Here is a 16,053-nt window from a genome sequence, read left to right on the forward strand (position 1 = left end):
GCTGAACACTTGATGAACTAATCTCTCTCTCATATCCAGATAATTGGTCTTTATTATATAGGTGAGATGCTTTTCCCAGGTGGTCTGCGTAACCTGTATTTTTGTCCTGACGTTAATTGGGAGCTTGTTCGGGGTTCGTCCTCAGGAATAACCCGTGGTCAGATTTGACGGTCATTTTGTATAATTAATTTCATGTTTAATTTGATGATTTAATTAAAAGATTTTCTCTGCCTTAATGATTTAATTATTTTTTCTTCTCTATCGTGATGAAATGATTTCTATTTCTTTCTCCATCTTGATGAAATGATTTCTATTTCATTCTTTATCATGATGAAATCATTTCTATTTTCTCTATCTTGATGAAATAATTTCTATTTTATTCTCTATCTTGATGAAATCATTTCTATTTCTTTCTCTATCTTGATGAAATCATTTCTATTTCTTTCTCTATCTTGATGAAATCATTTCTATTTCTTTCTCTATCTTGATGAAATCATTTCTATTTCATTCTCAATCATGATGAAAGCATTTCTATTTCTTTTCCTATTTGTATTTAAATTTTATTTTTACTTCTTGATTTAATTTTTATTTCTTCTATCTTGATGATTTAATTTTAATTTTTTTCTTATCTGTCTTGATGAAATTATCTTTATTTTTTTCACTATCTTGATTTGATTTTCATTTCTTTTCTGTATGTTGATATTTAATTTTCATTTTTTTTCGCTGTCTTGATAATGTAAGTTTTATTTTTTTTCCTCTTTCTTGATGATTGAATTTAATTTTTTTCTTTATCTTGATTTATTTTCTATTTTTTCCTTATCTTGATTTTTTTTCTTAATTTGATGGGTCGCGTACACAAGTTGCAACATATTTTACTCATTTAAAGGTTTAAAGGCCGCTCATAAATGACAGGGGCAAGGAACAGTGACATTGCCCTATCGAGTAGAACAATGCCCTAGAGACTGACTATATATACATATGATCAGTGCCCAAGCCCACTCTCCACCCAAGCTAGGACCAAGGAGGGTCAGGCAATGCCTGCTGATGACTCAGCAGCTAGCCCTCCAGGCTCTCCCAAACCCCCCATCCTTAGCTCACAAGGATGGTGAGGTTACAGCGACCAAAGGAACTAACGAGTTTGAGCGTGTCTCGAACCCCAGTCTGACTGACACCAATCATGGACGTTATCGCATCGGCCTCCACAACATTAAACAGAACACCTTATTAATCTCGCACATATTATACCATAGACCATGGCCATACATTTATTCATTTGGGCTAAGGCTTTCCAGGATAGTAAATGGCCTCTTAACTCGTTTCTGACATTTGGGCAGCTTATGTAGGAGGAGGACAGGGAGGCAGAGAACCAACTCCCTCTTGCATTTTGAGCAACTGCTATATATAGACTCTCATCGCATATCTGGGAACAGGAATTGTAGACGCCTCTGGTTCGTGTTTCGAAACTTTATTTATTGTTTTGGAATTTCGTTATTATTATTATTATTATTATTATTATTATTATTATTATTATTATTATTATTATTATTATTATTATTATTATGCACACAGCCCCCTCCCCCTCCTACCAAGGTATTATGACCCTTTCTCCCCTCTACCCAAGGGACGGGAAGCCGGATATATATATATATATATATATATATATATATATATATATATATATATATATATATATATATATAGAGAGAGAGAGAGAGAGAGAGAGAGAGAGAGAGAGAGTTAGCCAAACACATCCTCTTTATTATATAGGGGTGATTGTTGTCATCTACAATGTTAATATTGTTATGAATTTATTAAGTAATAATAATTCTAGATAGGGCTATGTTAAATGTGATCTTAGCCAGCCCTTTAAAATTTCAACTTTTCGTAGTATTTATCCAAGTATTACACAAAGAAGTAAGATTTCTAATGTAAAATCTTATCTTTGTCAGAAAAAGCACCTGTACCAGGCGATGATGTTAATATTGACATATGAAATTTGTGCAACTAAATACTTGTGTATAAAGCGTATACTTGCGGGAACTGCGTATCGTTGTTATGCACGCATGTCTATTGGGAAAATTTTTTATATTATTGGTTCATGTTTTTAAAAGAGTATTCTATAGGTTGTAGATGACTATTTTTTTTTTAAAGTAATTGACCAAAGATCTAATTCATATTCTCCATTTCTATAGCTGATAAGGAAGATTGGTGAAAGAAGAAGAGGACAGGTAGCTATATTATAGCTAAATCATTGTTGGGAATAGTTTGGGAACTTAAATATAAGTAAGAGCAATGTAAAGTGTGATTTTGTCACAATTTTATTTATATAAAGGCACATTTTTCTTGTTTTGGTCTATTGTTCTAACTGAATTGTTAAATGTCAAAGAGCTTATGTTATGAATAAATCAGGTACAATTATGAAAAATGTAAGATTATATAAAGACAACTTAATTATCTGGGCAGTTCAAAATAGTGTCACCAGTTTATATAGATATCTTATAGTCATCAAGTACAGTTTATCTTTGATAGGCTAATGGACTGATTGATTGATTTATGAATGTCAATTAGTTACCTGGTAACCAACATTGATGATTACCCTTATAGTGCTGCTCACGCATGGAGTGATTTCGTTACCGGAACAGACATTTAGGTACCTGGTATCTATACCAGAGGTTTTGGTACCCGTAACAGGCGTTCTAGTATTCATGGCAGTGGTTTTAGTACCCTTAATAAAGGCTATGGTATCCATATCAGCCTTTAACACCCGTAATAGAGGCTCTGGTACCCATCTCAGGATTTTGTTGGCAGTAAAACAGGTTTTGGTGCCCGTAAAATAGGCTATGGTACCAATATCAGGATTAGGTACCTTTAAAATAGGCTATGGTACCCATATCACGATTGTTCACCCGTGAAATGGGCTTTGATGCCCATAGCAGGGTTTGGTATCCATAACAGGCTATGGTGCCAATAACATATTTTGGTACCCGTAACAGAGGATATGGCACCAATATCACGATTTGGTGCCCTTAAGAGAGGCTATGGTACCCATATCAGCTTTTGATACGTGTATTGTTTTCTTGCTTGAGGGTGCACTCGGCCACGCTGTTCTAACTTATTTCTCTTCCTCTTGTTTTGTTAAAGTTTTTATAGTTTACATATGAAATATCTAATTTAATGTTATTACTATTCTTGAAATGTTTTATCTGATTGTTTGTTACTTCTTTTGTAGTTAATTTCCTTATTTCCTTTCCTCACTGGGATATTTTTCCCCGTTGGAGCCCTTGGGCTTATAGCATCTTAATTTTCCGACTAGGGTTGTAGCTTAGCATGTAATAATAACAATAATAATAATAATAATAATAATAATAATAATAATAGAGGCTATGGTACCCATACCAGGTTTTATTACCGGTAAAAGAGGCATTGGTGCCCATAACAATATTTTGGTACTCAATAGAGAGTTTGATAACCGTGAAAGAGGCGATGGTACCCATAGCAGGGTTTGGTACCCGGAACAGAGGCGATGGTACCCAGTTGAACGCGGCGACTTCTGCCTAGTTTTAGTTTCACAGTCTCATTGCTAGGCAGGACAGGAGCCTGGTAGAAACTGCCCAATAAGGTCATCGTATCCAAAAGTAGTCTCTCTCTCTCTCTCTCTCTCTCTCTCTCTCTCTCTCTCTCTCTCTCTCTCTCTCTCTCTCTCTCTCTCTCTCGCGGATCTACAAACTCGACGACTAAGGGGACAGTTAATAGAGGCATTCAAAATTCTTGAAGGAATAACAAATGTAGATTATAACAATCTATTCACGCGTAGCACAAGTCAGTCCAAAAAACCTCAAGTAAATCAATATTCTAAATACTTAAACTAAATCGCTCTGGTGATGGAATCTCCTCGGATGGACTAAAAGTCTTTGAGACATCCAAAATTCTTGTGACTCTTCGCACCGCCTATGATTTCTCTCTCTCTCTCTCTCTCTCTCTCTCTCTCTCTCTCTCTCTCTCTCTCTCTCTCTCTCTCTCTCAAGTTGCGGTGTTTCTTAGGAACATCATAATTCATCTCGGAGATAATACTGTTCAGCGTAACAAATGATGTACTTCACAAAGGTTCTTTCCAAAAGTCGCCCCATCATCATCATCATCATCATCATCGTCTTCTCCATTATCATCGTCTTGTTGTATTCCTCATCCTTTCTCCTTCAGTTCATTACTTTAGTTTTTTCTTTCTTGTGTATTTGTCCTACCATTTCCCATCTCCTGTTTTTAATATCTCGTGAAGCATCTCTCTCTCTCTCTCTCTCTCTCTCTCTCTCTCTCTCTCTCTCTCTCTCTCTCTCTCCCAGATTCCACTCCTGTGATTTCTTGTCTCCTCTAGCATGAACATCCTTTTTAAACAAAGAGATCCATTTCTTTGCATCCTACAACTTTTATCTCCTCTCATTGTGTTTTCCATTTGCAAAAATTTCATCTTTTCTGCAACTTTTATCGGATTCCTTCTATATCCTTTCCTCTCTTCCTTTGCATTCAGTCCCGCACAGAAATCCTTTAGGCCTTTTTATGTGAGCTTTGGCTTTTGGAGTTCTGCATACAATTTTATATCTATGTTGTGAATCGAGGCTGTGCGGTGGCTCAAGTCAGAATTGTTGACTTAGTTATTGAATAATGTGGTTGTTTTATAAACGCACTCACACTGACACACACACACACACACACACACACACACACACACATATATATATATATATATATATATATATATATATATATATATATATATATATATATATATATATATATATATATAAATTTCTATCACATTCTAGGATCGAACCCTAGGTCCTTCAAATGAAAGGCAAGGTCGCTACCAATCATATCACCAGAGGCTCAAAAAGCCGGAACCTAAGTGCTAACTGGTACTTCAGGATTTACCTGCCCTTCATTTGAAGGGGCTAGAGTTCGATCCTAATATATATATATATATATATATATATATATATATATATATATATATATATATATATATATATGTGTGTGTGTGTGTGTGTGTGTGTGTGTGTGTATGTATATTAGTATAGTTTTACTTTTTGTTTCTTCAAACCATCTGGAATATACAACCCCGGGCAGTGGTCTCTGCCTTTATGAAAGCGCTTTGTCGATGTTTTATATATGAATTATATTTTTGTTTTCCATAAAATATACGCATATAACTATAGTTTCACTTTGACGCAAGTAATGGTCATAGATTTTTTATTGGCGTTACCCTTCCGAAACAAGATTTATCTCCCTAAAAAGAGGAATAAAGATTAATTTGTTGATTAAACTGTTGTGATCCGTTGGACCGAAAACTAAATTTGATGGTGTCATTAGTATACAAAGTCATTCCACAAACAGAAAATATTTTAACAATATTAACAGTATTGAAAATCTATATACAAATCATTATTAGCTGTTTGAGGGGATTTTTGTTGGTTTATTTATGCTCTTAAGATATTTTTTTTTAATCATATTTTTATTTCTTTTGGGTAATTTTAATCCTAATGTCGAGAAATCGTAGAAATGGGCAGAATTGTATAATCAATGCGTTTTAAAACATTTAATTTATTGTTACATGCATAATACATAATTTGTCTATTTGTCGTTTTAATTATGTTTTAATCTTTTTTATTTCTCATTCTTATGTACGATTTTAACCCGAAGCCAAGATACTCGTATTGAACAAGAATGTATAATAAATGCATTTTACAAAATTTAATTCATTGTTACATGCAAAATATTTATTTCGCCTCTGTTTGAATTATACTTTCACGATTTATATTTCTAATTCTTATGTACGATTTTAACCCTAAACACAAAATTCTCCTAATGAACAAGAATGTATAATAAATATGTTTTACAATTTAATTCATTGTTACATACAAACTACTTATTTCGTCCTCAATCACCTTGACGACTCCGGATATGAATGTACAATGGATGAGTAATTGTAGAATGTGAATACATGAATGAGGAGGAGGAAGTAAAAGTGAACTCGGGAGGCTTCCTGCTACAGGTAGCGAGGAAGTTAGTACCACAGGTGTCTACCGGAGGGTGTAACCTGACACCTGGGTACGTTCAGCCTCATCTTTATTTTGTCGACTTTTTTTGTGTAGTTATCATTCGAGGCTGGTCGCTTTCGGTTTAAGGATTGGTGAATTGAAGTAGATGGAATATTGTTGTGACTGTATTTTGGGTTTTTTTAAATATTAGTATGTTTTACTTAAAATTGAAAGGTTATTGTTGTGGTTGATTTTTTTTTTCATTTTAAAATATACCACTACAGTATATGTTTTACTTAAAATTGAAAGGTTATTTTGTGGTTGAAATATTTTAAAAGATATTATTACTATATGTTCTACGTAAAATAGATGTGTTACTGTTACGGATGAATTTTTTTTTTTTTTTTTTTTTTTTTTTTTTTAAGATATTACTACTATATGTTCAACTTAAAATAGAATGGTTATTGTTTTTGATATTTTGTTATTATCAGATATCATCGTATTTATTACTTAATACTTTTTAAGTTGGCTAATTGTGGTAAACATCGAAGTAAAGAGAATGATTGGTGAACGTCACCGTCTAGTTGTGTAAAATTTATTTAAAAGTGTCTCATATACTATACTTCGTCTAGCTCTGACCAGGAAAAACGAGTCAACGATTTAAATAACCAGAACATTTTGAATTTAAGGATTCTACATAACCCTGAAAGTACCGAGGATTGTGAATCAGTGAGCAACTGGAATGGAAAAAAAAATTCCAAAGCTTGATAGAACGCCGTGGAAAAAAAATATATTGATTTTCGCAAAGTGTTATTGAGAGAAAGGAATTTTTTTTCTTTTTTCAATTTATGAAACTGTATCCAACAAATTTTGTAGATTTGAGAACGAAGCCATCAGAATAATATTGGGAGTTAAATGGCAGGACAGGATTATAAATGAAACTATAAGAGGGATTACTCGAGTGCCATATATGGATGAGATCATGGTGAGGGGTAGATGAAGATAGCTTGGGCATGCCCTTCGCACTCCCCAAGAGAGATTACTTCACCAATCTTTCAACTGGGCTCCACAAGGCCCTAGAAGAGTTAGAAGACCCAGGCCTACATGGCTGAGGACTTTGAAGCGTGCAGTTGATGATGAATGGAGAAATATAGATTTAAAAGCTCAAGATAGTGACGACTATCGAAATCTAACCGAGGCCCTTTGCGTCAATATGCGTAGGAGGAGATGAGATGAAGTTAGAATAGAGTTAGACGAACTAAATCCTTATTACATTCTGGCTCGATCTTCCAACCAGATGGCGAGTCTTTTGTAAAGGATCAATATAATATGTAAATCAGTTGAACGTGTTACCAATTTTATTGCTTTAAGACGAGTGCTGGCATTTGCGGTTAGATGTCGTTTGTTTGTTTTTTAGTACCCTAGTCCAGTGTCTTGGTTTTATAACCTTGACGCCACACTCTTGATATTCAAGTCAAAATCGGCTTCCTTTCTGAAATACTTCCGTAAGAATAAAGTTCCAGATATATGACTTTGTATTTGGTTAGTATCTCAATTTTGGAATTTGCTAGTATCTCCATTTAGGAGTTTGCTAGAATCCCAATTTTGGAATATGCTAGTATCTCAATTTTGGAGTTTGCTTTTATCTCAGTATAGGAATTCGCTAGTATCTCAATTTCGAAATTCGCTAGCATCTCAATTTTGGATTTTGATAGTATCTCAATTTTGAAATTCGCTAGCATCTCAATTTTAGAATTTGATAGTATCTCAATTTTGAAATTCGCTAGCATCTCAATTTTGGATTTTGATAGTATCTCAATTTTGAAATTCGCTAGCATCTCAATTTTGGAATATGCTAGTATCTCAATTTCGAAATTCGCTAGCATCTCAATTTTGGAATTTGATAGTATCTCAATATTGAAATTCGCTAGTATCTCAATTTTGGAATTTGATAGTATCTCAATTTGCTAGTATCTAGTTCATGTCAGTGTTGACATTTGCTCAGTTTTAGAATTTTCTAGTATCTCAATCTTGGAATTTCCTATTATCTCAAGTTTGAAAATCGTTAGTATCTCAATTTTGAAATTCGCTAGTATCCCAATTTTGGAATTTTCTAGTATCTCAGTTTTAAAATTCGCTAATAACTGAAATTTTTAGTATCTCAATTTTGGAATTCTCTAGTATCTCAATTCTAGAAATTGCTAGTACCTCAATTTTGAAATTCGGTTGTACCTCAAATTTGAAATTCGCTAGTACCTCAATTTTTGAAATTCGCTAGTATCTCCAATTAGAAATTCGCTAGTATCTCCAATTTGAAATTTGCTAGTACCTCAATTTTTGAAATTTGCTAGTATCTCAACTTTAAATTCGCCAGTATCATAATTTTGAAATTCGCTAGTACCTCAATTTTACAGTGACCTCCAGTGGAGGCTCTGGCTGGTTCCTTATATGCTAAATCGGCGAGAGGAGATTTCTCCGGAGAGTGGTGGGGCAGAATCCATTATGAATTCAACACAAGCACCGCAGCAGGACAGGTTCGAGACAGGTATATTCATCTGATTTACCTTAACCTTGGATGAAGACCACAGCGGTTGCTTACGACTCGGTGCAAGTGAGTGAATCTATAAAAGTAGTTTTCTTTTACGTAAAAGAAATGTGGTTGGAGGAAAATATTTTTCGATAGTATAAAAAAATATTTGTTGTTATTTGGAGATGAAAAATTTGAAAAAGATTTTTCGGTTATTTAAAAATATGATTTATTATTTTGACGAAAATTGTGAAAAATATTTTCCCTTATTTAAAAATTAAGGGATCTGTTGCTTTTTGAGGAAAACTGTGAAAAATATTTTTCGTTTATTTAAAAAAAAAGATCTATTGTTATTTGGAGAAAAATTTGGAAAAATATTTTTCCCTTATTTAAAAAAAAAGGTCTGTTGTTATTTGAAGAATAAATATATTTTTTATTTAAAAAAAGATTGCTATTTGGAAAAAAAAAAATATAAAATATTTTCCCTTATTTGAAAAAAAGGTCTGTTGTTATTTGGAGGACAAGTTTTTGAAATGTATATTGATATGCTATAAAACGTTTTTTATTCAAATATATAAATTGATTTCTTGACAGAAAACTGTAAACAAAACATTTGTTTATATCTACGACCATGATTCCAAAATCTCATTTTCAGATATCTCATTATAGAATTTGATTCGTTTGTCTGCTCTACCACGTAATCCTAGTAGCCTTGTCAGCTTATTCCCCCAAAAATGGGCATACCTTCCCCCAAAAAGGAGCATACCCTTTCAAAAAGGGCATACCCTTTCAAAAAGGGCATACCCTTTCATAAAAAGGGCATACCCTCCCCCAAAAAGTGGTATGCCCTCCTGTTAGAAAGGTGCATACTCTTCCCCCAAAAAGGGACATACCCTTTCCCCAAAAAGGGGCATACTCTTTCCCCAAAAAGGGGCATACCCTCTCCCGAAAAAGGGACATACCGTCTCCCAAAAGGGTACATGCCCTTCTCCCAAAAAGGGGAATACCCTCTCCCCCAAAAAGGGGCATACTCTCCCCAAAAAGAGGCATACCCTTCCCAAAAAGGAGCATACCCTCCCCCAAAAAGTGACTTACCCTCTCTCCCCAAAAAGCGGCATACCCTCTTCCCCCAAAAAGGGTATACCCTCCCCCAAAAGGGCAATACCCTCCCCCCAAAAAAAGAGACATACCCTCCCCCCAAAAGGTGCATACCCTCCTTTTGAAATTTAAATGAAGCTGGTCTATTTGAATACGCCGTTTTGCCGAACTTCTTAAAAGGAGCTGACGCGACCTCCAAGTCATGACGCGTACTCCCCCTTTGAGGAGTAATGGTACTCCAAGGTTCTTCCCCCCCCCCCCTCTCTCATTTTTTATATTTCCTTCTTATTCCTCCTCGTGATCGATGAAAGGATAACCCCTCTCATCTTACGGCCACTTCCTCATTTTCTACCTAGACATCCTTCATATTATTCTACCCCCTTTTATCTTCTTTATCATTCTTTTTCTCTCTCTTCTCGACTCTCTTTTAGGTCCTCCTCTTACTCCTCATTTGCCTTCTCCCTCCCCTGTTTCTCTTCATTATCTTCTACGTTTTATCTTCTGTATCAACATTTTCATCTCTTTTACGTCGTCCTTTTGCTCCTCTTCCGTCTGCATCCCCCTTTGCTTTCGCCCATCTTTCCTTATCCCCTTCTATTTCCTTTTCTTAACTTTTACGACCTCCTCTTGCTCCTCATCCTTCATCTTCCTCCCCCCCCCCCGTTTTCTCTCATCTGTCCTCATCTCCTTCCTCGTTCCCACGTATTTTCCTTCGTCTCTTAACAAATCTATCGTCCTCCGGTGTTCCTCGTTCTTCACAAGTGTGTCAACCAACACATGTCAGGTGTGTGACTAAACCAAGCCACTCGTACAATAAAAGACAACATAATTACCTATATTAGTTACTTTATGTGAAGTAATTGTAAGTATTGTAAGTTGTAAGTATTTTACCCTCTTGCAAACGTCCCCTGATGACAGATATATAATATTCATGGTGGCTGAGCAAAGGATACGAGTCCGGCTGTCATTAGAGGGCCAGTCGAAGATGCAGTCGATTCCTTTTAAGTCCCAAAGGAAACGTTAACGAATGATTTAGAGATCGGCTTCTGGAATGTCTCGACGCGAGGAGGGTGTGATGCCTTCGGTTGTAAGGAAGGGGGGTTTGGGGGTGGGGATTGGTTAATGGGGGATATTTAGAACTACTTCTGAAAGGGGAAGCGACAGGCAGACAGATGACGCCAAGAAGTTTGGTAGGGACTGTTCATTCAAAAAGGATCTCTCTCTCTCTCTCTCTCTCTCTCTCTCTCTCTCTCTCTCTCTCTCTCTCTCTCTCTCTCTCTCTCTCTCTCTCTCTCTCTCTCTCTAACGATTGACTTATAATCCGGTTGATGGAGCAGAATAATTATTAATTATTTAAGTGATTAATCGGAACTGTGTTAGGACTTGGCCCTATGCAAGTGTGGTAGAATTTATATGGGTTATTGCATATAATATGGAGCAGATGATATTATTATTATTATTACCTCCGCCAGGAGGTTATGTTTTCGGTTCGGTTTGTTTGTTTGTTTGTTTGTTTGTTTGTTTCTCTGTTTGTCTGTCTGTCTGTGGACAACGTAGAGGCCACATTTCTACACGGAATCACTTCAAACTTGGCCAAGTAGTTCCCCAATGTGTATGGAAGAACTGATTAAATTTTGGTCAAGGTCACCCCAAGGTCAAGGTCACAGGGGTCACTGGTGTCACTATGACATAAGTGGCCATATCAAGAGACAGAAATAAAGCACTGACTTTTGCATAAGCCAACAGGGAAGTCCTAGTCCAGGCGCAACCCATGGGTGATGTTCAAATTTATAAAGGTCAAAGGTCAAGGTCATATTGGTGCATTATATCAATGTCATATTAAGTATCAGTGGCAAATGAACAAAGATCACTTGAAGGTCAAAAGTCAAGCAGGTCACTTGAAGGTCAAGGTCACGTGAAGGTCAAGGTCACGTGAAGGTCAAGGTCACCTGAAGGTCAAGGTCACGTGAAGGTCAAGTACATTTGAAGATCAAGGTCACTTGAAGCCAAGGTCATGTGAAGGTCAAGGTCACGTGAAGGTCAAGGTCACTTGAAGGTCACGTGAAGGTCAAGGTCATGTGAAGGTCGAAGTCACATCAATTCATGATTCTAGGACATATGGCGCTCTAGGTCACCTTGGCGGAGGTATGTCCTCTACGAGGACCATGTCCGCGTTCAGGACTTGCTCACTTGTTATTATTATTATTATTATTATTATTATTATTATTATTATTGTGGTGGTTGTTATTATTATGGTTATTACTAGCTAAGCTACAACCCTAGTTAGAAAAGCAGGATGCTATAAACCCAAGGGCTTCAACATGGAAAAATAGCTAGCGAGGAAAGGAAATAAGGAAATAAACTATATGAGAAGTAATGAACAATTAAAATATTTAAAAAAACAGTAACAACATTAAAACAGACCTTTCTTATAAAAACTCTAAATAGACTTAAATCAGCCTGTTCAACAAAACTATTTGCTGCAGGGTTAAACTTCCGAAGTTCTACTTATTTTTATGAGAGAGAGAGAGAGAGAGAGAGAGAGAGAGAGAGAGAGAGAGAGAGAGAGAGATTTGATTTAATAATTTTATTGCGTTCAATATTATACATACATACAATGTATATATACATGCACACGTATACAGCAGAACACAAATGGCGCACCCCCTAGCAGGCTTGCATCGGAAAGTTTGCGAGAGAGAGAGAGAGAGAGAGAGAGAGGAGAGAGAGAGAGAGAGAGAGAGAGAGAGAGAGAGCGCTCTGGTTTAGAATTAAGCCTAACCAAATCTTGTCATCTTGTGATCAGTAGATGGAACAGCTATGGCGAGTTTGTGTCTATTTATCTGCTGCTGACTTAACTGTATTTAACTGTACTATATTTAAAAGGCGAAGAGGGAGAAAGGTCAAATGTGAATGGGATAACAAAATGAAGAAAATGGATGAAGTTACTGATCAGACAGTAACTTTGATCATATTCATCAACTTTTCGTGTAATGGTAAAAAACTAATATTTTGCCATTTTAATCCTGATATGTTATAGTTATTTTTTTTTTAAGTCAGATCATACGCAATGTAAAAAAAAAAAAAAAATAACTATAACATAACTTTGATCATATTCATCAACTTTTCGTGTAATGGTAAAAACTAATGTTTTGCCATTTTAATCCTGATATGTTATAGTTATTTTTTTAAGTCAGATCATACGCAATGTATTTTTATTAAAAAAGGTAAATATTTTGTTCCAGTATAAAGTGTATTTCCAATACTTTTTCTGTGTGAAAAAGTAGTATTTGTTATTTTATAGTTTATTTTTAAAAAAATTTTCCTTTAAAAAGTAATGTTTGTTACTTTATAAAGTGTATTTTTAATATTCATTGTGTAAAAAAGTAATGTTTGTTGATTTATAAACGAGTATTTTTAATCATTTTTCTGTGTAAGAAACTAACGTTTTTTATATTAAAAAAATGTATTTTATAATAAATGTTTGTATATCTATTGCAGGTCAAACTAGAGAGAGTCCTCGGCCTGACAGTTCCCAGCAATGCTGCCCTAGACTGCGATCCCCACACGGGCCAGGTCGCCTACCCAGCTGGGTGAGTCATCCATCCATCTACCCATCCATCTCTTGCTTCTACCTGCCTACTTTTCGTGTAACTCACTATTAATAAAAGATTAAGGTTTGCCCGGCGTAGCCTTCGTAACTTGCGCAGCTCTATATTTGGGGGCCCCGGTCTGCTTCTCTTCTTCCTTGTGAAGAAATCTGGTTAGAGGTTCGGGCAGGAGTGCTTCCGGGGTGATGTTGCTGACAGGAGTTTAGGGACGTTTTTTATCTCTCTCTCTCTCTCTCTCTCTCTCTCTCTCTCTCTCTCTCTCTCTCTCTCTCTCTCTCTCTCTCTCTCTCAAAAATGGAAAACTTCAAGGTAATGATAGCTAGTGAGGAACTAGATGACATAGGCATTACCGAGACATGGATTCAAGAAAAAACAAAGGATTTTAGCGGAGTTTACGAAATCCCAGGTTTCAAGCTTTTTAAGAAAGATCGCCTTCCCCCCCCCCCCAAAAAAAAAGGTAAGGGGTAATGCTATATGTTAAAAATCAATTAAACCATAGGAAAAAACATGTTCATACTAGTAATATACAGACCACCACATCAAACACAAGAACAGGACGAAGAGCTGTATAGACAACATGGACAAGAAGCTAACAATAAGCTAGCTATCCTAATGGGAGACTTCAATGCAACAGTAAGCTGTGCTACTATGAATTCTACATCATAGACAGAGGGACATATGCTACAAGAATCTGTCAACAATGAATTCCTCTATCCGTGGGTCTATAAAGCAACTAGGGTAAACAGCATACTAGATATCATGCTAACAACAGAAGACAATTTAGTATCCAGTGTTTCAGTAGGCGAAAATATTGGCAAAACTGACCACAGAATAGTTAGGTTTCGAGTAAATATTCATCTAAAAAAAAAAAAAATAGACCACAGATGGAGTACCTGGATAAAACTGAAGGAATACACCAAGAATTTAGAATATGATGAAACTGGGAACATAGATACGCAATGGGACTCCTTCGTAAAAATATATAAAGAACAAAGGACTAAAGGTATACCACATAGAAAAAATTTGACCAAATGGAACTCCACTAGCTAAGTGGTTCAACTGAGAAATAGCCAATGCAATAAGAAGCAGAGACAGGAAACATAAATTAGTGGGTTCACAGCCTTCAATTCGTGAAATTCTCGAACACAAGAAGTTGATCTGAAAAGCAGAGAATTGGTTAGAAATGCCAAGATAAATGAAGTGAAAAGAGTGGCATCAACTAGTAAAGAAAAACCAAAAGAATTTTTTGCCTATGTAAACAGTAGAAACCCAGTCAAAAACAACATTAGCACATTAAGAGACTCATCGGGAAATCGTATAACAAATGATTCGGAAAAAAAGCCGAACTGATGAAGGCATATTTCACAACTGTATTCACTAGGGAAGAATCAATGACCCTCCCCGAACTAGCTTATCAAATATGAAGGGCCACAACCATTAAATATAATTGTATTTACAATGGACAATGGGTGTCTAAAGGAAAATAAAAGAGTTCAGTAAGTCTAAGGCACCAGGTCCAAATGCTATTCATCTAAGAGAGATTATAGAACTAGAAGAAGGGATAATCCCACACTTTTACAAAATGTTCCGAAAGACAGCCAACCAAACAAAGGCACCACAAGTATGGAAACTAGGCAATGTTCCTCCACTCTACAAGAAGGGACCAAAAGAAGAACCTGGCAACTACAGACCTCTGTGTCTAACTTCAGTGCCTTGCAAAGTTTTTGAATCAATTATAGTAGATTCAATTTAGAACACAGAGAAAAACAATCTTTTGATAGACAGCCAACATGGATTTAGACAAAAGAGATCATGTGTGACAAATCTTTTGTAATTTTTCCACATGTTTAGCATTTATGACAAAAGCAGGGCGATAGACAACATATACCTAGACTTTCAAAAGGCTTTTGATAAAGTTCCTCATAAAAAATTAATGATCAAAATTAGAGCACTAGGCATCATTGAGGAGCCCGCTGAATGGACCGAAAATTGGCTAACAAGCAGAAAACTCAAAGTTGTAAACTATGGAGAAGCTTCAGAGTGTGCAGCTGTTACAAGCAGAGTACCTCAAGGATCTTTCCTTGGCCATTGCTATTTCTGATCTACATAAACGACATTGATTTAGGGTTAACTAGTAGATTAGCTAAATTTGTCGACTATACTAAAGTAGGCATAAATGCTGTGAACTCAGAACACGTAAAAGCCTTAAGAGAGGAGAATGGCCCAGAAAATGGCTAAAGCCTTTCAACTGTGGGAAATGCAAAATCATGCACATTTGTTATAGTAACCCACAATCAGATTACTCACTGCTATGTAATGAAATAGAAAGTGTGGACCAGGAGGAAGATCTCGGTATTATTAGCAAGGATTTGACGTTCACCCAACAGAGCATAAAAGCTGAAAAGAAAGCACAAAAACTAATAGGTTACATAAAGAGACAATTCCAGTACAGAAACAAAGACACTGTACTACAATTGTACACATCACTAGTTAGACCCCATCTAGAATACGGACTCTAATTCTTGGCTCCAAGTATTCAGAAGGATACAGATAGACTGGAAGCAGTACATGCTAGGGCTACCAAACTACTGCCAACACTAATGCAATTTGGATATAGACAAAGGATGGAACGTTTAAACTTGTTCTGCAAACTCGACGGCTAAGGGGACAGTTAATAAAGGCATCAAAATTCTTGAAGGAATATCAAATGTAGATTACAACAATCTATTCACGCTTAGGACAAATCTATCGGAGGTAATGGGTACAAACTATAATTAAAGAAATA

Source organism: Palaemon carinicauda, chromosome 13 (assembly GCF_036898095.1).
Source record: "Palaemon carinicauda isolate YSFRI2023 chromosome 13, ASM3689809v2, whole genome shotgun sequence".
NCBI lineage: Eukaryota > Metazoa > Arthropoda > Malacostraca > Decapoda > Palaemonidae > Palaemon > Palaemon carinicauda.